At 48.3% G+C, this 26337-nt stretch overlaps 1 protein-coding gene and 1 long non-coding RNA gene across 2 annotated transcripts in view; both read left to right on the top strand.

The window, feature by feature from the left end:
- The window catches only part of MAPKAPK2 (MAPK activated protein kinase 2), a 44196-nt gene that overhangs the window by 8153 nt on the left and 9706 nt on the right, over positions 1-26337 (top strand). The gene's annotated exons all lie outside the window — the stretch shown is intronic.
- LOC141574777 (uncharacterized) lies at positions 882-24589 on the top strand. Its single transcript, XR_012501887.1, has 2 exons — positions 882-11839; positions 16576-24589. It is a non-coding gene; the product is annotated as an uncharacterized LOC141574777 (long non-coding RNA).

The raw sequence follows: 26337 nt of genomic DNA, 5'->3' as shown, positions 1-26337 counted from the left end.
ATTTTGATTATTATTACGAGGCTCCCAGTCCACACTGGACATTTGTGACCTGGCCTCCCGCCCAGGGCCCAGAGCTGTCACTCAGCCCCTCTGTCCCAACAGCTAAAAATAAATGTGCCACTGCTGCAGTCTCCCCTCACAGCCCGGCCCTGACGTCTGCCCAGGTCTTCCTGCCGCACTGCTGCGCTTTCTCTCAGTACGCACTTGCACCCCCTCCCCATGCACCCCCCCCCCTTCCAGCCTGAGCTCGGTGGGTGGTTTGGGGCCAACTCGTTTTTCTGAGTGCTGAGAGTGAGCTGTGACTGCTGCTTCTCCAGGCGGCACGGCTTATGTACGGAGGCTTCCTCCGCGGAGCTGGGGAAGGATTAATTAGCCGGGCAGGAGGGTGAGTTAGACTTTTTGTGATGCTTGCCTCCAGCTCTGGCTCCTCCAGGCTCCACCTGCCGCAGGCCTCCCCAGCAGGAGGTGTGTGGGGATGAGTAGGAGAGCCCTGCGTGAGGCTGTCCCAGGCCCTCACCCCAGCTGCCCTGCCCCGGAGCGTGCCACCTGCCCCAGGACTCCTGCCCTGTTGCTAAGCTATACTCTCCACCTCCGCAGAGTGGGGCTTCAGGTTACCGCATTCACATGTGTGACCTCATCTCATTGGCTTCCAAGAATAACTAGACCCTGGCTCTTGGGGCCTCCTTCAGAAGTGGGTCTGTGGCCCCTCTGGCCCTCCCAGCTCAGCCACCTGCAGGATGTCACAGAGAGCCTGGGTCTCTGCTACCTCCTGACTGTGGTGGGCAGGGGTATTGGTCATCTCTGTCCCTTGAGGTCCACTGAAATGGCCTCTTCTCTGTTGCCCACGGGCCCTGGAGCGCTCACCATAGGACAAGGTGAGGAAGGGGGCTCAGGTGGCTGGGGTACCTGCTTCACTGATAGATACTGAGCAGGGGGTTTCCTTCAGTTTGACTTTGGCATTCTCTTCTCTCTGATTTTTCTAATCCTTGGACAGGCATTGGTACTAACCATGGCATAGGTGGGCTCCATGTCTGTTTTCTGGGATTAGGGTTTATTTGGGAGAAGGGGTGTGTTGGAGAGAGTGATGGGAGCTGAAGTAGGACTTAGGGGACCCTCTGCCTTCAGCTAGAGTTACATTCCCAGACCATGTCTCCATGACTGCCTGCTCCTGTCTGTCCCCCGGGGCCTCATTTCCTCTGCAGGGAGAGATTTATCTGCCAGGGCCCATTGGCCCCTGGAGGGGAGGAGTTGGGTGTAAATTGCTAAGAGTTTATTTTTAACTCTGATAGGAGGAGCCACTGTCCTTGGAGTAGCGTGCCCTCCCTGTTCTCTGCCTATCCCGGGTCTCCTTGCCCAGCTTCTGTAATTCCTAGAGGAAGGCTAGTAGGAAGGCCAGCTTTACAGGAGCCTTAGGTGAGGGAAGCCTTTCTGAGTGAAGAATCTGCAGATTGCTCCTCATGCCTGATTTCTGCTGGGTTCAAAGGGTGGGAGATGGGACCGGAGGAGGAGGGGGAGCCCTGGGCGTCTGAGGCCATGCGTGTGGAGCTGAGCATCCTAGGAATGCAGGTGGACTGGTGAGGAGACCAGCATGCTGCTTGCTGTGCTGGCCGGGGTAGCAAGGTCACCTTGCATCTTTCCTGCTCCTCTCCGTGCAGATGCCCGGATCTGTGGACAGCTGAAGGCCACGGCAAATGAGTGTGTAGAGTAACCTGCCTTGTAAACTCTCACGTTTACAGAAACGGCAAGTTTTGTTATTCCCTGGGACTGCCAGGCTCACCAGCACCATATCCCTTCCATTGGAGCCTGTGTGGGATTCCCAGGGAATTTGTTGCCTCTGTGTCCCCTCCCCCTGGCCATGCTCCAGTCACCCATGCTCTTAGGGAGGACGAAGACGAGTGTGCCTTCGCCTGTGTTTCAACTCCCCTGATTTCATGGACTTCTTTTGGTTACCTTGCTTTAGACTTTTTAAAAGAAAATAAAACTTGAGTTTGAGGTGTAATTAGAGAAGGAAGGATATAGAGTGGAGTTGGGGGCGGGATGGGCAGTTGAACATGTGGCCGACCCTGAGGTCCTCAGCCATGGTATGAAGGTCTCGCCCCCTCAGTTCCTCGGAGAGCCCTGGGGACTAGTTTGCCTAAAGCCCGACTCTTATCCTGCAGCTTCCCAGCTGAAACCCTTGAGTGGGTTCCTTTTGTCTGCAGGATACGGGGTATTTATTTCCAGATCCTTCTCAGATCTGATCCCAATCCGTTTTCTCCTAAATGTATGTTACGTTTCAGCTTAAGTGGCTGATATATGATGTTTCCTCATAGGGGTGTGCTTCCAATCCCCACACCTTCGCCCATGGTCTGTATCCCATTTGTCCTGTGTCTTCTTTGCCATCCCCACCCCTGTCTGTATCTGTACACACACTGCTCTCTCACGAAGCCTTTCACGCTAGAAGCGGGTCTCCTCATCCCTCCCCTCATACTTACCAAGACACTCTTACCGTTTATTTCACATTATAAATGTATCTCTCCACTTGTGAAGTGGAGATAGTGGATTGTAAGTTCCTCGAAGACCCACAACTCCATTATTTTTGTATCCTCTTATTTCTACGTAGTGAAAATCTGCTGTCATAAAAAAAATGCATAGAGTATTCTGACATTGTGCATTATAACGAGCTGCCTCATAAAAGCGTGGTAACTATGTAAGTATACGGTGTGAGCAGTGATCCTTAGCGCTGAGCAGGGTGGCTCTGGGGGAGGGACCATGTGAGAGTGAGCCAGGGGAAGCTGAGGGTCCCGCTAAGTGCTTCTTCCCACTCTTCCTACTGTCTGCAAAACGCCATTCTCAGGACAGTCTCCCTGGCATTCTTCCCTTCACCCGCTCGGATCTGCTGACTCAAGCTGGCACCTTGTGTGCTCACGGAGTTCTCTTTCTTGTAAGGGGCCTGACCACAGTTTCCCATTGATGCCTCTCCTCCTCTTCCTCCCTGTTCCAGGGCCCCTCCTTTTCCTGTTGCACTGTGGAGATGACCCTTCTGCCCCTGGGAGAACTTTAACTGGGGGAGGGACAGATGTGAAGCCTGCCAGCTCTCCTCCAGTTCTTGGCATTTGCTAGTCAGTCCAGACACAGCAGAGACACACAGATGCAGTCCGAGGTGATCTGTCTGCCGGCCTTGCTGCTGTGTGTTGCAAGCGGACCAGTGTTGAGCACCAAGTTGCGGGGACTGAGGTCAGAGGTTTGAACCTGGTGGGGACACTTAGTTCCATGCCACAGATTTGCAGGGGAAATAGAAGTGGACTGGCATCTGAGAGACCTACCCTGGCTGTGTGGTCCTGAGCAAGTCCTGGGACCTGCCTGGGCCTCACTCAGATTCTTCATTCTTAAATCGGAGGGCTCAGACTTGATCTCCTGTCCTGAAGGGCTTTCTTTGTTACTCTTGGTGCAGCCCCGCTGCTGGGGAGACAACCTGATGCTGGGAGAGAGATGGTCAGTCCAAGTTCCAGGGATCCCGGGACTGGGAGCCATCTTCTCTGTCTTCACTTTCTACAGGCCAATGTTCTTTCACCCTTCTCCTGGCTGTAGTATTTTCAGTCATTCAGCCATTCAACCGATGTTTATAAACATTAATTCTCTGCGCCTGCCTCCTGGCTTCCCTTCTGACTGGCCATCAGGAGGCCCAGATGGCAGGATTGGCCTAGAAGGGCGACTAGTCAGGGTCATCCCCTTGGGTTTAGACCCCTTTAATACCTCTGCTATATGAGATGAAAGAGATTTAGAACAACGAGGGTTGATTCTTTCTAGCAGCTTAGACTAGATAGACCCCTGCCTTGCTAAGTGGGATTTGCCTGAAAGTGCCTTCTAGCCCTCTGAGGTCCAAAGCAACTCACTACTCAAGAAAATTAATTAGCAGTGCCAAGAATGACTTTTGCAGCCTCCCTAAGGATAGATCTGAACAGCAGAATGACTTTGATACATATAACAATCTTCTATCTTCTGTCTCCTTCAGATCACTGTTGAAAGCTTCGCAACACTGTGAAGGTTTCCCAGGTTAATAACAAGTCTTTACTGAGCAGATATTATGTGTCAGGATTGTGTTGGCTGTTTCACTTACACTCTTGTTAATCCTTAGCATAATACTCCAAAGTAAAAGTCCCCGTTTTACAGAAGAGGGAAACATGTTCAGAATCATTCACTCATTAGCAATTATTTATTGACCACCTACTAGGTTTTAAGTATTATTTCAGGCTCTGGGGAGACACATCAATGTACCGAACTGAGGAAAAAAAAATCCCTGCCTGCATGGGGCTTGTATTCTAGCAGGAGGAGACAAATAAAACATAACCAGATACATGATACAGCTTGTCAGATGGTGATAGGTACAAAGGATGAAATAAAGGAGGGAAGGAGGCTCTGGAATGTTAGGAGCATGTGTGGTGTCGAAATTTTAAATAGGGGCTCATTTTAAATAGGGGTTTGGGGAAGGCTTCACTGCAAAGGTGACATTTGAGTGAGCCCCGGAAATATGTGCAGGGTGGGGGGCAGGCAGAAGGAATACAAGTGCGAAGCCCCAGGATGGTTAGTGATGGGCGTGTCCAGCTCTGAAACCTGGCTCCTTAGAGCTCGTGATACTGGCCCTCTGATAGTTCTCCTGTGACTCCACTGTAATTCAGTACTTAGTTGACCCAGCACTTTGTTTTATCATCAAATATTTATGGAATGCTTATTTTGTGCAGATTGCTACAGTGATGAGATGTGAGCCCTGCCTTAGGGAACTCACAGTTTAGAAGAGAAACGAACACCTCTATGTATGAAAGGAATGAAAAAAGACTGCCCCCCAAAATGTGGACGGTGCCCCTGCACACGTATCCCCACTTGGCCCTCTCTGAGGGAGGTGGGCCAGGTGGTCTGACTCCAGGTTTTACACAGAAAGAGGTTGAGGGAGCTGGTGGTGGGAACGTGGTGGAGTGGTGGTGGAGTCAGGGCCACAGAGGCTACAGAGACACTGGATGGGCTCCCCAAGGGGTGGAGTCGCCTTTACCTGATACACACGCACACCTGTGACCTGCCCAGGGGCCAGTGCAGACAGGAGTCTGGCCAGTGGGAGGAGTGATGTGAGGGACTCCCCTGGGGCTCGCATCTTCTGTGTGCTGAGAGGGGAAGAACGGAGGTCTCCCCAGGGGTTTTCTGGTAATGGGAAATGCTTGGGATTGCGTTAACTGGCCATTGCACGGAGCCAGGGAGGAAGGGGGTGATGAAAGAGCCAGCCGGGCCACAGCTGTTGCTGAGACTCTTCTTGTCCCACTCTGGGCCCTCACGCGGCTTCTCTCTTGCCCTGAAGAGTCTCATCCTTCCTGTGTTGAGCCTCCCGGGCAGAGCGGGCAGGCGCACGTGGGGTCCCGAGAGGCTCTCTGGGCCTCAGTTCTGGCCATCTTTGCCTCCTGCCTCCCAGGAGCTGGGCGAGCAGAAGTCAGGGCCCAGGATGGAGCTGACCGTTAGTACAAATGGGAAAGTGAAGCAATGGGTCGGGTCCGTTTTTTCCTGAACATATGCTGTGACAAAGGAAGTTGCAACATTTTCTTTCTTTCTTTTTATAGAGCAAGAAGGGGGAAAAAAGTCTTCCAGTAAACTTCAGAAAAAGTATTTAGCCTTTGATGGATGGGTGTTTCTCCCTTCCCCCACAGTACTTTTTTGGTGTCTGGTCTCTCTCGTCCTTCCTGCCCCATCCATCTCTGTCAGCGTCCCTCGTCTTGGAGGGCCTGTGACTCCGCAGCAGGCTGAGTGCCTCCCTTAAGAGGACGGAGTCGATAACTTGGTCTTGAGAAAGCGTCTTGTCCAGTGCGCTCTGGGCAAGAGACAGGCGGCTCCAGCTCCCGCCTGGAAGGCTGCTGGGTGGCCTCTCCGGTAGGAGAGCACTTGAAATATGACAGGTGGTTCCTGGTGCCCACCTGGCCTCTCCTGCTGTGGCTTTGGTTTGTGTTCATTTGGTGTCCCGGAAGGCTGAGGCGGTGCTTGTTTCTCGGCTCAGATGCCCACAGCTTTTGGTAGATTCAAAGCCTGTGTCTAGGCAGATGGTGGGAAAAGGGGCCTGAAATGTGGGAACAGAAATCGAGGCTGGAAGACCACACGTGTGAGTCTGGAGTCCTTGGTCAGGTTTGAATTTGGCCTTTGTGCTGTACCTGGGCGGGAACCTAGTTGCGTTTTTTAGTGTGAAGATGATACATTTTCCTGATGAAAACTTTTGAGGTCTGGAAAAGTAGTGGAACTTTTTTTTCGGGGGAGGGGTGAGTTTTATTTCTTCTCCCTTGAATTTCTACACCGCAGAACAGCCAAAAAGTTCCAGTACAAACCAGCTTTGAGACTCCAGCTGAGGGAGGTTCTGGGTCATCCTTGAGAGGCAGTTGGCTTGCTCTGAGGAAGCTGGGTGCTTGCGGCCGCCAGTGGGCCCCACTGTGTGGGAGGGGGCGGTGGCCGCTGGTGCTGCTGGTGCTAATCGCTTTCTTGGGTAGAGAAGGGCGAAGTCCTTAGGGCTGAGGATTTTTGTTCAGGCTTTTTGTTCTCTGCCTCTTTTGACTCTGGTAGAGCTGACACAGAGCTCCTCCTTTCCTGCTGTTTTTTTTTTTTTTTTTTTTTTTTTTTTTTAATTTAACCTCCCTGTCATCAGGTGGGTCTCTTCAGACTGGAGATGGGCTCCAAGAGGTGGTGATGGAGGGAGCAGAGTCAGAATTTGCTTGTTTGTCTGGATCTCAGGGTGAATCCATCAACCCCCTTTCATAGCTAGCTGTGCTGGCCGACACAGGAGCCATTAGCCACATGTGACTATTTAAATGATTACATTAAAATTAAAAATCAGTAGCGCTAGCCACATTTCAAGTGCTCCAGAGTGACTTAGAGCTAGCAGCGACCGTGTTGGGCAGCACAGATGGAGAACATTCCATCACTGCAGACTGCTCTCAGGCAACACCAGACTCAGGTCATCATTCTACACCCTGGGAAAGATTTAGCAGAGCTGGAAGGGGATTTGTGTCAGAGCGTGAGGAGAGGTCTTGAGGCCCAGGCACGAGGGTAAAAAGAAGGTAATCATTGAGAAGGGGACCTGAAATAGCATTTTGTTTGTCTTGTTTAGGGCTGCATGCCAGCAGATGGTCATCTAGGCCAGTGGCTCCCAACCAGTTCGACTGTCAGAACCACCCGTGGGTAACGCTGGAAAATACTGTTTCTTGGCCCCACTCTTTGTATTGCATTGAGTCCAGGACTGTATATAGAGGTGGTGTTCAGGAACATGTGTTTTTTGTCTGATAATGATCTGTGTTTGGCAACCTCTTGAACCTATTCTTAAATTCCTCCAGTGTTGGGGGAGCTTACCCCTTTTAAGAAAACCTCACTATTAAAATTTCTCCTTTTTGTTTTTAAAGCTTTATGTTTATTGAGTCAAAATTTGGCTCCCTGGAGTTATACTGCCTCTTGGTGCCAGTGGTGTTTTCCAGAGCCTCACAGAACCCATCAGTCCCATCCTCCACACTTGGTCTCCTGCAGGTACTTGGCGAGACCTGTGGCGGGCCCCTCTGCCAGCCCGGCGTCGTGGCACAGTTGCAGAGGGCTTGACCTGCCGAGGGCCCTGGAGAGATGCAGAGATGGGCCGTCATTCCCAGGATCCTTCTGATTGTCAGGCCTTGCTGAGAGATTGAGGAAAGGTCCACATCTCATTGGACCCTGACAGTGGAGAGTCCCGAGGGTCGTCCAGCTGGTACAGGCCATGCATACCTTCCCCCCTCTATGTACTGCTCCATAGGAAAGAGTCCTTGTTTCTCTGCATGGTGAACACTTAGTTTTTGAGGCCGCTGATCAGGTTTTCTTCAGAGGCATTGAGAGACTCAGACATTTGTTCCTAGTTAGATGCGACCAAAAACATCACTTCTGTTTAGAAACCTTCAGTAGCCTTGCCTTCCCTCAAGTGGAACTTGAACTCTTGAACATGGCATTGAGGCAAGCTGGCTTTGACCTTCCTTTCCTCCCCTACCCCCCCGCCCCCAACACACACACTCACCTTTCCAGGAGGGGCCTCCATTCCACTCTGCAGTGCATTCTTCTGCTTCCGTATCTCCTTTTGCACCTTTCACTTGCTCATCCTTCTGTTCCTGGTAGAAGTGTGTTTCTCCTTTGAGGCTTAGCTCTTACCTGCCCCTCACCCCCAATTCGAGGCAGAGGGAATCCCTCCCCTACATGGGTGATAGTTCACACTAGCTCTGTGACTGCTGTGAGTTCAAATTAATGTCATTCCCCACCCTGCTAGACTCTGAGCCCCTCAAGGACCAGACTGTCTTCTTTGTTTGATATCCCCTAGTGCAGGCCCAGCGCAGGCCCCTGGCCAAGGCGCGGCGTACACGCAGAAGTGGGTTCGCTTCCTGCCTGCCTGTCTTCTTCGGGATTCTGATGAGGCTGCCCAAGGGGAGCTGGAGCCCCCTTTCCAGCACCAGCATTCTTACCCCTCAGCAGCCCCAGTCCTCGTCAGCATTGAGGAGAAAAGTGCTGTTTAGCAGCTGATAATTAAGCAGAACTGGTGCCTTGGCTGCCTTAGAGGCAGAACTGGCATTTAAACAATAAAGTTTTTAAAGTCAGGAATTAAAAGTGTCAGCGTCAGAAGCAGCTACATCCAAACACAAGCCCTCCCAGTTAGAGAAGATAAGTGGAGTAGTGGAGCCAAGGAATTCCCTGTGGCCTTGAGGAGCCCGGGGAGGGCGGCATGGTGCTGTGCTGGCCGGAGCCGGGAAAGGGGCCTGTTTCTGCTCTCGGGGGTGGGGTCTGGGGTTTGGGGAAATGGGGCCGGGGGTGGGGGGTGTTGCTTCACTAGAAAGGGCTGTCATTGTTCCCTTTCACTCCCAGTTTCTATAGATTGAACTAGTTTTGCTAGGTGAACAAGAGGAGAAATTTGGAAAAATAGGGTAGGGGTAAACTCTGGGCTTCCCCTGAGGTGGTAAAGCACACGCTTTTGCATTCAGTGATGAGCGAAGACTGCTCAGTGTGGCCTTGTGGTAGCTCATCTTGCTTTCTTCTGATGCTACTTGGGTTGGGAGGGGAGGCTGACAAAGGACTTCCTCCCTTCCTAGGTCAGAACCAGAGCATGAGGAGTTCCCCAGCCTCTTGTTGGTGCCCAGATACTAACCACAGTCTCCATCTCCGCTGAAGGTGTTCTAAGAAATATGCATGCCAGGAACAGTCCGTGGCTTCAGAACAGGGGCAGAGGCTTCAAGAGGCAGAGGCTTCCTGTGTGAGGGGCGGGGCGCTGCAGCTTGTCATCGGAGGTGGCGAGGGGTGGGGGGGACCTGCCTCTCTGCTCAGCTGCAGAGGTCAGTGGGAGACGCCTTTTCAGAGTCTGCTTTATTGTAAATGAAGCAGAAAGCCCACACCAGGAAACCATAGAGGCCGCCGAAGGGGCTTTTCTCTAAGTTCACCCCTGGGTACACAACCTCTATTTTTCCCACCCAAAATAAGGTCCGTCTGACAAACATTTTTTTTTTTTTTAGGGGGAGCTACTTTCAGATCCAAGAGACAATCAGAGCTATATAGTTTGAATATAAAAATACTGGCCTTTCTGGGAGATGTTGACGTTTCATGCCATGTACTGAGTGTCTGTCACTCCCATGATGGGAGGAGGGTTGGGTGAGAACCCTTGCTGGTCGGGCTTGGTTAGCCCACTATTCCTTTCAGGTTTCTCTGTTGGAATTAGTGGCATTAGTGGCTGAGCTCACTCAGACCATGTGTGATTCAGATGGCGGTGACCTCTCACTGACCACAGGTGTGCACGTTGACTGCAGTCACCCAGTTACCCATACAGCCAAATGCAGAGCAGTTGGGAAAGTCTAGGGGGAGACTTGCTAAGGGAATAAAGCCAGCTGGCTCATCTGGAGTTGGACCCTTGTCCTTGGTGACATATGCACAGATGAGTCACAGTCAAGGTTGGCCAGAGTGTGTGCAGAGATTCATTCCTTTTGATGAAGTTCTGATGGTCCCTGCAGAAGCTTTATCGCCAGTTGAGCTGAATTGTGAAGATACAGCAGTGCATGGGCGCTCATTAATCTGTTCATTCATCTGTTCCCTGGAAGCGTATTGAGGGGGAAACATGTAAGCAAAATATTCCTTACATATTTCAAATGGTAGAAGAGCTGTGTCCCAGGGACCGGGTGAACATGGCGGAAAGAGCACCCCATTTCTCCAGGCACCGGACAATGTTGGAATGTCTTGGTGGAATGCCAGTCCTGAGATCCTCTGTGATCGGATAAATCTGGGACACATTCTGCAGTACACATTAGCATTCTAAAGACTCTGAGAAGTTCTGTAGTGAAAGAATCTATTTGACATTGTAGAACCTAGCGCTTCTGTCATATATATGGCCCTTTTTTCACCTGTCACTTATCAACATCCTACAGTATTCTATTTGAGAAATGGCAGGATAATCTCCCTGCTCTGGGAGAACTGTCCAGTGATTGAGAGAAAAATTTCTCCTGACTCTATGTCAACACAGGTTTGAGAGGCTTAGAAAATAGTGTGTGCGCGTGCATGTGTGTGTGCGAGCGTGTGCTGGGGGTGTGGCAGAGAAGGGCCCCCGGCAGGTGGCTCCCATTGAAGTTGGCCTGTCTGCATTCCTGCTGGCTTTGTGCTTCTGGAGAAGGCTTTTGTCCCGGCTGGAACATACTGAATAGCAGCTACATCTGTCGTGCCTGGGAAGCGGCAGTGTGTGGCGTGGGGGGAACAAGCCGTGAGCAGACCCCCCTGCTTGAGGCCCAGGCTGTGGAGAGCGCCTGGCCATCTCAGAGAGGGGAGGGGCCGGTGATCGGGAGGCAGCAGCTCGCTGGTCCTGGAAGTGCAGGGGCGCTAGAGTCAGCCTCCTTGTCTCTGTGCCTTCCCCCTGTCCAATGGGGAGGTAGTGTTGAACCTTGAGGTGGGAGAAGCAGGTGGGCTGGGTGTTTTCTGCCCTCCCCTCCCACCAAAGCGCATCTGGAGGGTGGTCCAGGGAGGGAAGGCACTTGGCTCTCCATCACCCAGGGACACTAAGATGAAGGCACTTTGGTTTAAATTTAAGGAAGAATGCAGCATTGTAGAGTGGATTTAGTAGAGTCTGTGGAATTTTAAAATACAAGAGTCCTGGCTAGAATTTGTTTTCAGACTACTGGTGATGGGGATGGCCGGCTCCTGAGAAAGTCCTGGGTAGCCTCACCGGCTTCCTCACATGAAACAAACACAAGCCCAGGGAGTTCCCAAGCGCACCGTGGGCCTCTGTTCCCTCTGGGACAAGGACATCAGTCACTGGGGAAGAGGGAAGGTTGATGGGGATCAGTCCCTCTTCCTGGGGATTATGCACTTCCTGAGCTCAGTGTCCTGAAGGCAGGCCCAGGGTTTTCTATCTGTTTGTATGTGAGTATTTCTATTTTGTATGCTGTGTCTCCTCTTTTGATCTTCCCAAAGGAATGGGAGTTAGTCTGTCCTCAGGAACTAGGGTGAGCGATCCTTTACCTCCCAGCTTCTCTGGCCATCTCCCTGCCTTCTGCAGCCATGGCCACAGTGGCCAGGAGGCCTGGCGTGGCTCAGATGAGGGAGGAGCAAGCCTAGGCCGTCCGATTGTTGCCTGTGTTAGTGGAGAAGGGCAGATGCTGCCCGCAGTTCCCCCTGGACAGGAAGTCTGGGTGGGCCGGGCTTTGGTTTGGGAAGCAGGAGTATTAGCTGCTGCTGCCAACTGGGGTGGTGTTTGCAGACTCCCAGGCTCCGGCATCCCCGGAGGGACCAGCTGCCCTGACCCCCGAGGACTGGCGGCCCCCAGGGAGGGAGCACTTGCCAGGAACCTCTGAGCTTACTTGAGGTGGGTGTTGGGTAAGGGGGAGGAGATAGGATGGCTCTTCCCTCCCCCATCAGCTGGGGATGCATCGCTGCTGCTGGGAATGCATTCAGGCCACTTGTAGACAGATTGGTCATTGTGGAAATTCTTTCTTACCCCAGGGTGGAGCTTTCCTTATTCAGAAGAACCTTCAGATGTGTTCTGTCCAGCTCCTGGCAACGAGGAACTAAGCCATTTACCTGCTGCCCCCGCAAGGCTAGAAGGCAGAGCAGTGTCTGAGCCCCATTCCTGTGACCCCTCCCTCTTGGTCTCCTGTCATCTGTCCTGTCTTCACTGCTCCTAGCCTGGTGCGCAGTAGGCATGGGGCTGCGGAGGGGTGGCCCTCATGCCTGGCGCTCCTCCTTCCCCCAGGTCCTAGCCTCTTGAGTGTTCATTTCCTGTCAGGGCCCTCCTTGCAGCTGTGACACATCTGGACCTAGACAGGGTGTCCTGTTGTCTTGCATAATGAGGATCCCAGATTTTCCTTAGGTGATGGCCTTAGTTATTCCGGGGGAGGGGCGGGATTCCCCCCACCCTCAGGCACTCCAGAGACTTCCTCCTGCCTCCCAGGCTCCCATTAGAGTCTTGACCTCTAAGCTGCCTGACCCCCACCCCTCACCCCCAAGGAGAATAGCAGGAAGGAAGTCCTGCCAGAAAGTGTTTTTTGGTTTGTGAAGTAACCATCTTTGGTTTGAGAAACACATTCATATCCCCCTTCCCTTTAAGATTTGAGGCCAGAAGCTCTAGATTTCTTTGGTTTCCAGGGAAACCAGGATGGATAAGGCAGAGAAAGGAGGGACTGGTTATAGATACATTTCACAGGGGTTCTCGGGGTCTCCTGTGCTTTTTCAGGGAATCTGCATGGTCTACTCAGGGCTCTAGGTTGTAGCCCTCACTGTCACCAACCCGCTGTGGAACCTTGAAAAACGTTTTAAACTCTCTGTGCCCTGGTTTCCACGTGCCTGAAATGAAGATCATGTTGGCTCTACCTGGATTGTGACTTTAAAGGGCTTTGGAATATATAAAAATAAAACAAACTTTCAGGTTATATTACTTACCTAGGAAGAGAGAATCATGTCAAAGAATTTAGCGTCAGAAGAAACCTCTGACCTCAGGTACGCTGGACATATGTTAGATTCCACAGGGGAGGAGACGAAGGGAAAGTGACTTGTGTGCAGGTTCTCAGCAGCTTAACGTAGGCCTGGGAGGAGAACCAGGTCCCTCAGCTTTCTGGCCTCTCCCTCCTTCTGTCACTCGGTCAACTCCAGGATGTGCGTCCTTGTCCTGGGGGTAGTGAGCCATAGAGTAGATAAATCATACCACAGAAAATCCGACGGTCTTGGATGTGATCAGGTTTAAATTGTCTATGCCACTGTGGGTGGGGGAGTGGGGACAGTCAAGTCAATAATCTTCAAACTGTTGAAACTGGACTTTTCAAAATATCCGTGAATGGTTTTTTTTGCTCCAGCAGTTATATCTCCTTAATTCTTATGTGCTTCCATAATGTTCTGTGTCCCAGAAGCCTGCTGTGTGTTGGTGGGGGGGTGCTCCTGTTCACTGATTCAGTGTTTGCTGTGGATAATCTGCAAAGTGAGTAATTTACGTGCAGACAGAGCTAGTTGCGTCCAATCCCTTTCTCTGAGAACGTATTGATACGACAGCAAGCTTCTTGCTGTAGGAAGCTGGCTGGAGCTCACTGAAGCTGTAATTGTGTCTCTGCATTCTTTGATTCCTGTTTGGAAACAAGGTTTGCACAGATGCAGCGAATAGTTGATTGTCAAAGCTGGTCCCTTCAGGAATCAGGGGAAGATACCAAGGACAGAGAGGGGCTGGGCTAGAGTCAGATAGTGATGGAGCTGGTCCTGTGGGTGTTTCGGAAAAATGTGTTACAGCTCAGTGTTATAGCTCAGTGTTACAGCTTGGTGTTACAGCTCAGTTGTGATAGCAACCTGGACCTGGGCGAGAGACCAAGCAGCACTCTGAGAGTTGGAGAACTCAGGTTTATTATGCCAGCAGGCTCAGAGTAGTTAACATTCCAAGCTCTGGACCCCGTCTGTAGGTTTACACCGGCTTTTATAGGCTGTCAGTTTACACTTTGTAATATCATATGCAAATGTGGTATAATGAAAGTTGACTAATTAGGAACAAACTTTGTAGAAATGGACCAATCAGGAGGAAGAGAAATAACCAATCAGGAATGAGGGAAGTGGACCAATCAGGAGTGAGAGAAATAACCAATCAGGAGTGAGCTCAGGGAACCAATAAAATTTTAGGGGTAAGTAAGCCCCTTTTAGAGGCAAAAAGTGAGATAGAGCCTCTGGGCCAGGGAACCGGATGGTGCTGGCAGGAGAGTAGTGGCCCAGTCTGGGGGTCCTGCTGGTCTTTTTATGGAGCTTCCCGCCTCATGGGAACGAGGACTTAGGACAGCAAAGGTCTGAGCACCAACCTCATGTGCTCCATCTTGGCTAAGATTGCCTAAGATTGCCTGTCCCCAGGTCAGTCAGGCCTTTTGCAGTTCTGCCCTCGAGAGGCCCCTGTGTTGACTGAAACAGTTGCTTTTCTTCCCCTTGCTGCTCTTTTCCCGTGACCTCCCAGCCACCTCTTCTTTCCCTTGTGTTCCTTACTGGCTGTTACTTCCTCCACCCGCACCCCCTTCTTTTATTATGAAACACTTTAAATAGGCGGTGAACTTGAGAGATTGTACGGTGAACACCCATCATATATGCCCAACGACCTAGATTCTACCATTAACATTTCACTCTACTTGCCTTCTCATGCCTTCTCATGCCTTTCTCCATCTTTCCGTCTCTCTATCCATTTATCAGCCTATGTTATTTTGGGAATGCATTTTATAGTAAGTGGCAGACATCAGTATACTTCACTCGTAAACACTTCAGCATACATAGGCATTAATTAGAGTTCAGTATTTGTTCATGCATTTATTGTAAGTGTATTTTTGGTGATAAAAATTTATGAAACAGTGAAATGCTCAGATTTCAAGTGTATCATTTGAGGAGTTTTGATAAATGCTTCCATCCATGCTACCCAAACCTCTGTCAAGGTACAGAACAAAAATTTTTATTATCCTACTGTAAGGTCTCTCATGCTCCTTCCCAGACAATCACAATTCTGTTTTTTTTTTTTTTTTAAATAAGTTTAGTTTTGCTTGTTCTAGAATGTCACATAAACAGAATAATCACCATGAACTCATGCAAAGTCCATCCACCTTGTTACCCTTATTGGTAGTTTGTTCCTTTCTATACAGAGTAGTTTTCTGTTGTTCGGATGTGATACAATTTGCGTTATCTGTTCTCCTTTGGAGTGTTTCCAGTTTTTGCCTATGATGAATAAAGCTGCTATGAATATTCTTGCACAAGTCTTTTTGTGAACATCATGTTTTCATTTCTCTTGGGTCAAACCTAGGACTGAGAAGGCTGTTCCTTAAGTAACTCCCTGTATTCTGCACCCAAGATTGTGAGTAAGAAAGTGCCTTATTGCTCACCTAGACTTTTCTTTTACTCAGTGTAGGAATCCCCTGAGAGCCCAGCTGAGAGCCTCTGCTTGAGGGGCTCCAGGGGTAGGGAGCTGTGCTGTCCTCCAGGCCCTGCTACTGGGGGACAGTTCCTTGTGGTTTCTGCCTTGGTGAACCACATAAGATGAGTCCGATAATTTAGCCCTCTTAGTAACAGCTCTGTAAAATTTGGGGACTATTATCACATCCAGTCCCTCAAGTACTCCTTTGGGGTTTCCCTTCTTGAGGAATAATTGTCCCAATTTTTTGACCTGTTTCTCACATGACTTGGTTCTCAGAGCTTTTACACACTGGTCATCATTCTTTGGAAGTTTAATACTCTTTCAAATGTGTTGCCCAGAAGTGACTCTGGATTCTGGATGTGGTCTGAGAGGTGCAGAGTGTGGTTGGCTCCGAACTCCTGTCTTGGTCTAGGAACTTGATCTGCCAGTGAGCTGAAGGCGATGTTAACTTTCTGGCAGCCACATCATGGTGTTGGAGCAGATGAGTTAATGGTTGTAAAAAAACACCTCAGTTTGAAGTCGTTAGAGCCTCTATTCTCCTTGTCATCCTCTCATTTAATCTCTGCCACCACTTTATGAGAATGGTGCTATTAAAAAGAACTTAATAAAAACTATTTGGCTTAAAATAGAGTTTGTCAGCCTTGGCACTGTTGGCTTTCTGGACCAGATAATTCTTTGTGGTGGGGGTTGTCCTATGCTTCACAGGAGTTAGCTTCCCTGGCCTCTACCCACCCGATCCCAGACGCAGCCTTCTCCGTGCCTCGCAAGTTATGACAGTCAAAAATGTCCCCAGACACTTTCAGATGCCCCCCATGGGGGAAAATCATCTCAGGTTGAGAACTACTCCCAAAGTGTAGCACTTAGCCATCCAAAAAATATTTAAACAATATAGCTCATCCCGAAGGGTAACCATTGTTACTCTTTAGTGTATGTGCTTCCGTGTTATATTTTTTGTAGGGAGAGTGCTTGCTTTTCACAGTTTTAATATGCGTGAATATCTTTTACTACAGTTTATTAAAGAACATCAGTCCCCCAGTAACATGGTTCAAATTCCACTTGCCGTGGTATATTAACTTTGAGTAATCACGTAGAGTACAGACTTTGCTACAAGCTTTTCAGTCCACAAATCACTAGGTACATAACTGATGTTTGTTATGGTCAGTGACCAATCATGTCCCTTCTTTCAGAGTCTGTTGGTGCTGGTCATTGCCCATCTGTTGTTGAGTTCATGTGTCCACAAGAAAGTGTGCCATTGCGTCGCCTCCTTGTCTCCTAGTGATAAACTCATGTGACATTTACAGAAATAGCTAATCAGAAGAGGAAATTGTCCAACACTGATGAAATTTCAGCAAAAGAAAAAAAAAAAAGAAAGAAAGAAAGAAAGAAAAGTAATGCTGGAAGTGAAATTCCACAACTGAACATAAATTGAATTATAGAATAAATAGCTGATTGTAGAAATGTCGGCATTGCCACTGTTTGAGACTTTATGTATGCAGCCAGAGGAACTCCGTGGAAACACTCATTGACACAGAGATTGTGACGCAAAGGATGAAGAAGTCCCAGAGGAAGTGACTCTGGGGAAAACTTCACATTGAAGCCACTCTTGGAGGTGTTTTGCAACACTGAACGTGCAGAGGATAAAATGTTGGAAATGGATCCAAATTTAGAAAGGAGTGTGGCAATTTGCAAAGGCGTGGAAAAGACACTTGTTCCGTATTGTGTGAAACAACGAGAAGGCAAGTACTGGTCAGACTCCTCCGGGTGAGATTTCACAAAGAAATAAAATGGTCATTCTCGGTGTCTCTGGTATTTTTTAGTTACAGTGTATTAAATAAATATTAGTTTTACTGTTTTTTTCATTTCTTTATTCATTTATAACTGACAGTAAAAGATGTTTTGACAAAAATTTATAAAGGTCATAGAACAATCTTAATTTGTCTCATTGATGAATAAGATTGTTCTGCACGGTCATTTGTACGGTTCCACAGTACTCAGTAAAGCAAAGGCTGTCTGTGTTTACAAAAGTGTGGGTGGACACACACACACTTACTTCTGCTTTTTCTTTTTTGTTTTTCCAAAACATTTTACAAAAATGGGACCAGACTATATGTCTCAGTCTGCAGCTTGCTTTTTTCATGGACGAGTGTCTTTTTTGGAGGAATTTTGATCTTAGTATGTCTAGATCTCCCTCACTGTATTTTATAATTGCATATTATTATTTAATGCACCATTATGGATGTACTATAATTTATTTGACAAGTTTCTATTAATGGGCATTTAGTTTCTCTCTCTGTTTTTAAACTCATTTAACACACTTGACCCGTAGGGGTGCTGACCCCTGTGCAGTCAGAATCCACTTTGCAGTCGGCCCTCTGTATCTGCAATTCCACATTGACCATCCAGGAGTGCTGTCGTGCTGTAGGATGTATTTATTGAAAAAAAAAAATCTGCAGATAAGTGGACCTGTGCAGTTTATACCCATGTTGCTCAAGGGTCAACTGTAATGCTAAAGGGAATATTTCTGACATTATCATTAGCCCCATTGAATGGATGAAAACAGTGGAGATTAGAAAGTGAAGTAACTGCCCAAGGTCAGGCAGCTGCTAAGCTTAGAGCTGCCTTGAATTTAGGGCAGTCTAATTGCAGGGCCCTTGCTTTTAACGACAGTACTTTATAGCTTCTCTTCGAAGTAGCTTTTAATAACAACAAAATCATCAACAAATAGTAGACTTTATTGAGTGAGGCACAATTCTAAGTGCAAGTACATTATTATTAACTGAACAACAGCCCTAAGGGGTAAATACTATTATTATCCCTGTATTGCGATGAAGGAGACTGGAGGTAGAAGGTTGGGAAAATTTACAGATCTCATGATTAGTTAATGGAAGAGCTGGGACTCGCCCAGGCAGCCGGGCTTCACAGACTTCACTCTCACTCACGGATCTCACTTGAGAAAGGTCTCTCTCATCGCTGGCTTTTATAGATGATTTTTTTGAGCCCTAACGGGTGACTTTTTTAGGGGGTTAGTTTCAGCCCATATTTTCACCTATTGTGATCTTTTAAAAATCTGTTGCCGAGCACACTCCCAGTTTTTTTGGTCACTTGCTGGTTTGAGGAGCTTGCGGTCTATTATGTCTTCATCACGCTTGTTGGTAAGATGCTAGGCAAAGTCAAAGATGGCACATTCCCTGGTTTGTCACTGGAGGGGTTCTCTGGGCTTAATCAACAGGCAAATATTTATTGAGTACGTCCATAATGCCATATATTAGACCCAGGATTAGGAATCAAAAGGTGAACAAGACAGCGTCCTGATCGTCAAAAGGCACAAGGTCTACACAGCAGGAGGAGGGCCCATCTTGTCAATTACACCAGTGACCGTGAAGTAGGAATTTAACAAGAGTTGTGGGAGCAGAGAGGAAAGAGGGATTGACTCTGCCTGGAAGTTGTCAGGGAGGCTTCACAGAGGAGGTGACATTGCGCTGGTGCTTGAAGGATGCACAGAAGGGAATCCTGACAAGGCATGGCTGGTCGGAGGACAGTGACGTTGAGTGTAGCTTGGATAGGGAGAATGTATAGGGATAAGGAATTTGGGTTTTCTCCTGTTAGCCAATGGACATGTTTAAGGAAGAAAATGTCCTGCTCAAATTTGCCTTTTAGAGGTTGAGGCAGGGTGTTTGGGAGCAGATTAAGTCAACTGTCTAGAAACCAGTTAGAAAGCACGTGAGCGAAAAGGGAACCAAGCAAGTGGCACCAAGACTGGCAAAGGGAAGATGGGTTTGTGAGGTCTTTCCATAGGCAAAATTGGCTTGGTTCAGTGCGTGAGGGAGGGAGACTGGAGATGACTACATCAAGGTCTACGTCTGGGAGCCTGGCTAGATGGTGACGTCACTGTCAGTTGCCAAGGCTGGGCGATGGGTCAGAGGGAGCAGTGAGTTCAGTTTGGTGTGTGTTCAGCCTGCCCTCGGTCCACTACATGACACTTCGCTATTGGTCGCTTATAACGATTACAGATACTATCAAAATGCTTTGACATCTCACCCCTTCTTTCTCTGTCATCCCAAAGGTCTGGCAGGAGACTTTATCCATATACTTTGTAGAAGTCAGGGACCCCTGTATCTGTTATTTCCTTAGTAACCCTGCTAACAAAAGGTAATAAGACAAGCGTGTCATGGCTTCCCGGGGAACCAGGCTGGGCTGTGATGGTCTAATTCATGATCTGCAACAGAGCTTTGCCAGAGACAGACGTGAAGTTAAGTGGTCCTCTTATTAACAATTCTGTTTACATATTGTTTCTCTTTCCTTGACTCTGCTTCCTTCACTAGACTGAACTCCTTGAATCCCCGAGTGTTCAGTCTGGTGCCTGGAGCAGAATGGGTACTGAGGGGATGCTAGCTGCCAAAAAGCTGGGCATTACCCATCCCCCCCGCCTCCCCCCCAGCCCCAGGGTGATTACCAACAATGCAGGTTCCTTCTGCATTTTGGGATGTGATGCTTATAAGACCGGCATCTTTAAAAAAAAAAAAAATATATATATATATAAAATTTATTTATTTTTGTATTACTTAATTATTTTTATTTTGCGGGGGAGGTAACTAGGTTTATTTATTTTTAAAGGAGGTAGGTGCTGGGTTTCGAACCCAGGACCTCGTGCATGCTAAGCATGACTCTACCACTTGAGCTATACCCTCCCCCTAGACTGGCATCTTTTAACTCAATCATCCTTGGGTGATTATAAGTTGGTTCTTGGGTGGGGCGGCTTGGATTTGAGGTTTCCCTTAAGTATGTCCCAGTCTGAAGAACACACTCCTTGATAGGAAAGATGGAACACATTCCCCTTCTCTGCCATTTTGGTAGATCAGAGCCTCTGTCCGTATGAGGTGCCTGCTTCCTCTCGGGTCCTTCTTACAGCGTTGCAAGTAGGTTAAGCCATGTTGCTGGTAGTTCTTGCATTTTCATGAGCTGTATTCATGCTGTTTCATGAGTGCACACCACTCTCTTCGGGTCTGTCCTGGTTTATACACAGTTCCTTGTGCCTTGGACACATCCTTTACTATCTGAGCTCATTAGAGCTCCTGGAGCCGTGGCCTTGCCATCCGTGGCTTCCTCCTCCTGGTTCTTTTTTGGGGGACTATCATGCTTTAGGTGATCAGAATCCACTGGTTGGAGATGAGGCCATGTCTGTCAAAACACATTTCCTTTTGGGACCTCTGCTCTCCCTGCTGCTTTGCCTCAGTATCTGAGTGTTGGTTTTCTGGAAGTCGAAGCTAAACAGTTGTTTTTGTCCCCAGGCCTTTTCTTTCCTCCTTTAAACTCTAAAATGACAAGTTACTTCCTCTCAAATGTCATATTCCTTCTTACTATTGTTTTTGCTAATTAAGTTTTTTTTTTTAACGTGTTGCTTTCTGATCAGAATTGAGTTCTGGGTAGCAGGTCCCTTTTTTGCGTCTTTGGCTGTGTGAGGGGTGGGCTCTTAATAAGGACAGGAACTCCTCAGGTGCCCTGCACTTAGCGGAACAGGACGTGCGTCTCTCTCAGCCGTCCTCGTCCTCGTGTTGAGTGGTTTGGGCTCTGTCTTGCATCTGGGCCACTTATGCTAACTGTGTAGGAAAGAGCGGTTCATATCTTCTACCACATATCCCCCTGTATGTTACCGCAGTAGTCACTTGACTTTTTGTTCTTTTTCCTTTTCTCTTCACCCAGCTGTCCTCCAGTCTTCGTCTTAGTGTAGCATTGTGGAGTTGTTGCCAGGGGTGGCGTGTGTGTGTGTGTATGTACTGTCCTCTTTTTTTTTTTTTTTGGTCAGAAAGTATCTTTATTTTATACTTGTGACAAAAAGAAATGCTTAAAGTTTCTTTCTTTTTTTGATTGAAGTACAGTCAGTTTACAGCGTGTCCATTTCTGGTGAACAGCATAATGCTTCCGTGTCCTGCCCTCTTGACTTGTAAGACCCTTCTCTTGTACTTTCTCCCCTCCTTCCAACTCCAGTTAGACCTGTTGATGAAGGTACACAAGCCTTGAGTCTCATTCCGCTGAACTGGGGTGATGAAGACGAGGTGGTATTTATCGCCTCCAGTTACAATTTTATATTTGCTTTGCCTGTTGTGCAGGGTCAAACTGATGAGGGCTGTGTGTAGGCCAGAAGCAGTGTTGGTGACCTTGTTCTGTCTCAGCCCCTCTTAATAGTTCGCGCATCTCCGTGGAGATTGTAAAGTCATACCTACGTACTACGAAGGACATGGCATTTTTCTCCCTGCCACTCCAATTTTAGCTTACAGCCAACTTGGAGAGTTTAGTGTGTTTCTTTCCCCCGCCGTCTACCCTGGGTCTGGGGGAAAGATGCCTTGTTTTCTGCTGTAAGCCCTGGCCTATAGAGCTGTTCCCCATTTCATCAGTAAGTATGTTGCAACCGCCCGCTGCTAAGCTGTGCCAGGTCTGAGGGATGCAGAGATGAATGGGGCCGACCAGCAAACAGAGCAGGGAAGGGAGGCATTTAGGAGGAAGGAGACCAGGCAACAGGACACTAATATTGGCAGCTCAGGGTTAGTTTGTCAAAGCCTCGTTTGTAGTGGGGGAAAAAAAAAAAAAAGAATGAGGAGATTAGATTCTGAATTGGGTTGAATCCTGGCTCTGTCAATTACTGGCCGGGTGACCTTGGGCAAGTTACCTCCCTGGCTGTGGTTGCCACACCTGTAAATGGAGTCAGCAGTTGACTCTATGCCAGTGGCCTGTTAGGAGATTAAATATAGCATATTTTCTATATATAAAGTGCACCTGACACATGGTTGGTACGATCTGCATGAAAATTCCTCTTTCTCTTTTGAAGTCGTTATCATCTGCTGGAAGAAACAGAAATATCTGTGTCCCCAGCCTTTCAGTTTCCTCCCCAGGACTCCAGCGTGGTTGACGCCCCCACTGTGTGCAGAGTCCGTTTCCATGTAAGTCAGAAGTGGTTAGCAGCGGTGGTTTGGGGCCTCGGGCTGTTCTCTGTCACATTTGGGTTATGTTCTCCAGAAAGATGCAGGCCTTTCCAGCCACTGGGTTACCCTCATACTCTGAGTTCCAGCAGGTCCTGCACCCCCGGGGCCAGCGTGGCGGCCCCCTCCCGACTCACCTCCCACTCTTAACAGGAAGGTCAGCTTGCTTTGGGGGCACTCAGGACGGGAGTCAGATACAGGCCTGAAGCATACTGCACCTCAGAATCCAAACCCCTCGACTTAATTTTGAAAAATACATGCAGATTGCAGAGATGCAAACAGTACAGAAAAATACAGAATGAAAAAGAAAAAATAAAAAAAATAGAAAAATACAAGCTTCTCTCTAGTACCTACTCCCTCATGGTCAACATTGTCAATATAATTTTTGGGGGGAAGGGAGTAAATACTTCCAGAAAAATGTTAGGCATCCACAAGTGCATGTATCTTCTTCTTTCTGCCTTAAAACAAAACAAAACAAAATGACAAGAGCAAAGCCACCTGAATAGTACATTTTGTATTCTGTTTAGAATATTTTTGGAAATTTAAAACACCCAAAAAAGAAAATGTCACCTAAATTACCACTAATGAACCCTTCGGCAGGTTTGCGTCTTACCTTTGTGAATATACTTTAAAAGTTACTTGAGTAATGTGAATGCAGATCCATAAAAAAAAAATTGGGGGGGCATAAAGGAAGAAGCTGAAATCATCCCATTCTTTGCTTTCCCATTTATTAACACCCTGTCCCCCCGCAGTGGTGGCTGCCGCCTGCCTGGCTGTCTCTCAAGGCTTTGTCACAGGGATGTGCTGCTGTTTGTCTGACCAGCTCCTGAGTGGTATTCGTTTAGGTTCTGACCAATTTTTTGCCATTAAGATGCTTTAAGAACATGTTTATAGGATGATTTCCCAGCTGAGTAATTACCGGGTCCAAGCTCGGAACATTTACAACTTTGACAGAGACGGCCAAATTCTCCCACAAATGTACGAGTTGATATCCCTGCTGAGTGTTTGGAAGGGTGCCTTTTCCCTCAAATATCTTTGCATAAACTCAGGGGTTTTATTTTGTTTTATTTCCGCTCAAACATTAAAACACCTTTTTGCCATCCTGGTGCAATTATCATTGTTTTCAGAAACAATTCTCTTATGAGTTGCACTGGACGTCTTTTCGTTTGGCCTTCTGTGGTTTTTCTTTGAACTGCCTGTTCTTATTCTTTGGCCATTTTTATAGTGGATTGTTAATCTCTTACAGTTGATTTGCCAGAGTTAAGTCAGGCTTTTTAATCCACCATGTAATACAAATATATATATTTTTTAATTTGTCATTTACAGTGTGACTTCTAAGCCTCTTGCTTTTTTGTTGAAGCTCGGTCCTTTGTGGCTGCGCAGGGCAGGTCCTGCAGAGCGAGGGTAGGGGTGCAGACCGCAGGGAAGGTCACGCGCATCTCCTGGGTGGTGTGTTGTGGTTGTTTTAAGGCTTTTGGCACTGGATTCCCCCCTGCAAGTTTTATCTGGGGGTCAGAATTTTCCCCGGCACATGAACAAAAGTCTGCAACAAACGGAAAACTGCTCGTACCTCCTAACCAAATGTTTGGGAATGTGGATGCCAACATGAAGGACCCTGATGATGTACTTCTGTGTATCTTTTACTTCAGCAACCTTCTAAGTTTTACAGAAATCTGCTGTTAGATTTATGTTGACATCAGTTTCTGTGGGAGGACCGTCAGGGGCTCCTCCGTGAGCTGTGCAGAGGTTCTGGAAGAGGGGCGTGCTCTCCCCGCCTCCGATAGATGTAGAGAAAGATCGTTTCAACCAAGACTTGTCTGTCTGTGCTGTCTTGTATTCCCAAGCTGAGCTAGATGAAAAGAGACGTGAGGCCCCCCTCTCCAGCTGTCAGTGGTTCTCTGTAATTCGGGGGTAAAGGAGACCCTCCCTCCGCCCCACTGCTGCTTTTGTAGCAACACCCGATTTCTTTCCTTTGCAGCACACATCCCGATGTGGAATTAAAAATAGTAATAAGAAACTTTGTTTATTGTGAACTAAAATGTAAGTCCCATGGGGTGCAGGTCTTGCTTGTCGTGTTGTCTGTCGTGTCCTCACACCTTCCAAGCCGGTGTGTGGCACGTGCTGGGCACCCCAGGTTTCACCAAGTGATGGCAGTCGGGGCAGATGAGGGCAAGTGTCGTGAGTGCCATGTGTCTCCCTGCCCCCTTGATGGCTCCAGATTCAGGAATGGGGGCTTTGGAGGGGTCTCTGCTCCTTAGAGAGATCACACAGGATGCCAGGACAGTGTGTCCTGGTCCTGCCGCTACGTGACTGTGCACACCTCCTCATTCACTGCTCAGGGCTGTGGGGGCCCAGTTCCCCAGCATTCAGGCTGGAAGGAGAGGGCCAATGATCTTTGAGGCAGACATGGATGCCCCATTCCTAGCTGGGGAGCTGAGGAGGCTTGGTCAGGGCCAGATGGAGCTGGAGGAGGACAGAGTGCCTAAATAGTCTGCACTCAGTTCTCCTTATCTTCTCTTCTCACCCACCACGCACGGCCAGCACCCACTGGGCATGAGCTGTTTCATGCTCAGTACTCTAGAGGGCAGGTCCATGGCTCAGCCGCCTGGCAGAGCTGCCTGGAAGCCCACAGCTGCTTCTCCCTGACCTCGGGGCCTGGGGTGTGGATGACAGCCTCCAATTAAAATTTGGAGAGCTAAGCTTCTTTGCCTCTTTGAAAAGTATATATGCTAATTGTAAGCCACCTAGAAAACAAAGATATAATAAAGAAAATTAAGTCACTGTAATCTTACCTTTCAGATATGTAATTATTAACATTTTCCTGAGTGTGAATGCCCTCCCTGTTACATATCTGTGTATGTATACATATATGTATATATACACACACATACTGTATGCATCTGTGTACACATATACACAGAGATAAATACAAATATACATGAGAACTGTACTGTACATAAGGCTGTGTAGTTTGCTTTTTCATTTACTATCAGATAAATTTAAGAAAACTACAGACTGGGATTTGGGTTGCAAAGGAAAAAAATACAGTGCTGCCACTGACAGTGACGACAGTGACTGAGGCACTTAGGAATCCATGTCCCATTACATAGTCTTCTGAAGCAGCGTTTTAATGATTGTAGATTGTATAAACTTTTTGAAAAAGCAATCTCTATTGCTTATTGCTGGGCATTCAGTTTGCTAGTCATTTCCAGTTAAAGTCAACAATTTTTGGAATATATATGTATATTCTTAAAGCTCTGTCTGTGATTAGTGCCATAGGGTAAAATTCTAAAATCCTAAAGTTTTGGAATTCTGGAGTTTCAAGATTAAAGGGCTTGCACGTTAAGGCCTTTGTGCATTTCCAGCCCCCGTTTTCGGCTGTTGGCATCATGGACGGTCTTGGGCAGGTGTGGTATCCTTGGCCTCACCAGGGGATGGTGGGAAAGGGGCTTTGGGAGCAGTGAGAAGGGGGGTCGCATTCCAGTCCTGCCGAGGACAGCCAGCTGAGAGGCCTTGAACTAATGGTTCAGCTCCTCTGAGCCTGTGTTTTCTCATTGAGAAAGCAGGATGCTGCCTCCTAGGGCGGATGTGAGGGCTCCCATTCAGAGTGCCTGGCACCCGTGGAACCCAGAGCGCTCCTGGGAAGCAGGGGCTCCCTCTTCCCTGCTCCCCTGCATCCTCCCCGCTGGCCCTGTGCTGAGGAGGTTGCTGGGACCCAGCCCACAGCAGCGGCCCTCCTCCCCAAGTCCTCCTCTTTACTCCTGGCTGCGAAGCACCCCAGGTCTGCCCCCTGTGTGTGGAGGGGAGTGGGCGGGCCCGGCGGCCCACGTCGGGAGGCGGCGCAAGAGGTCTTGTTTAACAATTTGCACCACACACATGACGTACCACGTGGTGTCTGATTCAGACTTTTGCATCACTCTTGGCACCGCGTCTGTCTTGGGAAGGGATGGACGGCTTCCTTCTCCTGATGTGTGT

This window comes from Camelus bactrianus, chromosome 23, assembly GCF_048773025.1.
Source record: "Camelus bactrianus isolate YW-2024 breed Bactrian camel chromosome 23, ASM4877302v1, whole genome shotgun sequence".
Classification (NCBI taxonomy): Eukaryota; Metazoa; Chordata; class Mammalia; order Artiodactyla; family Camelidae; genus Camelus; species Camelus bactrianus.
The sequence above is the reverse complement of the archived record's forward strand: the minus strand, read 5'-3'. Positions and strand labels throughout refer to the sequence as shown.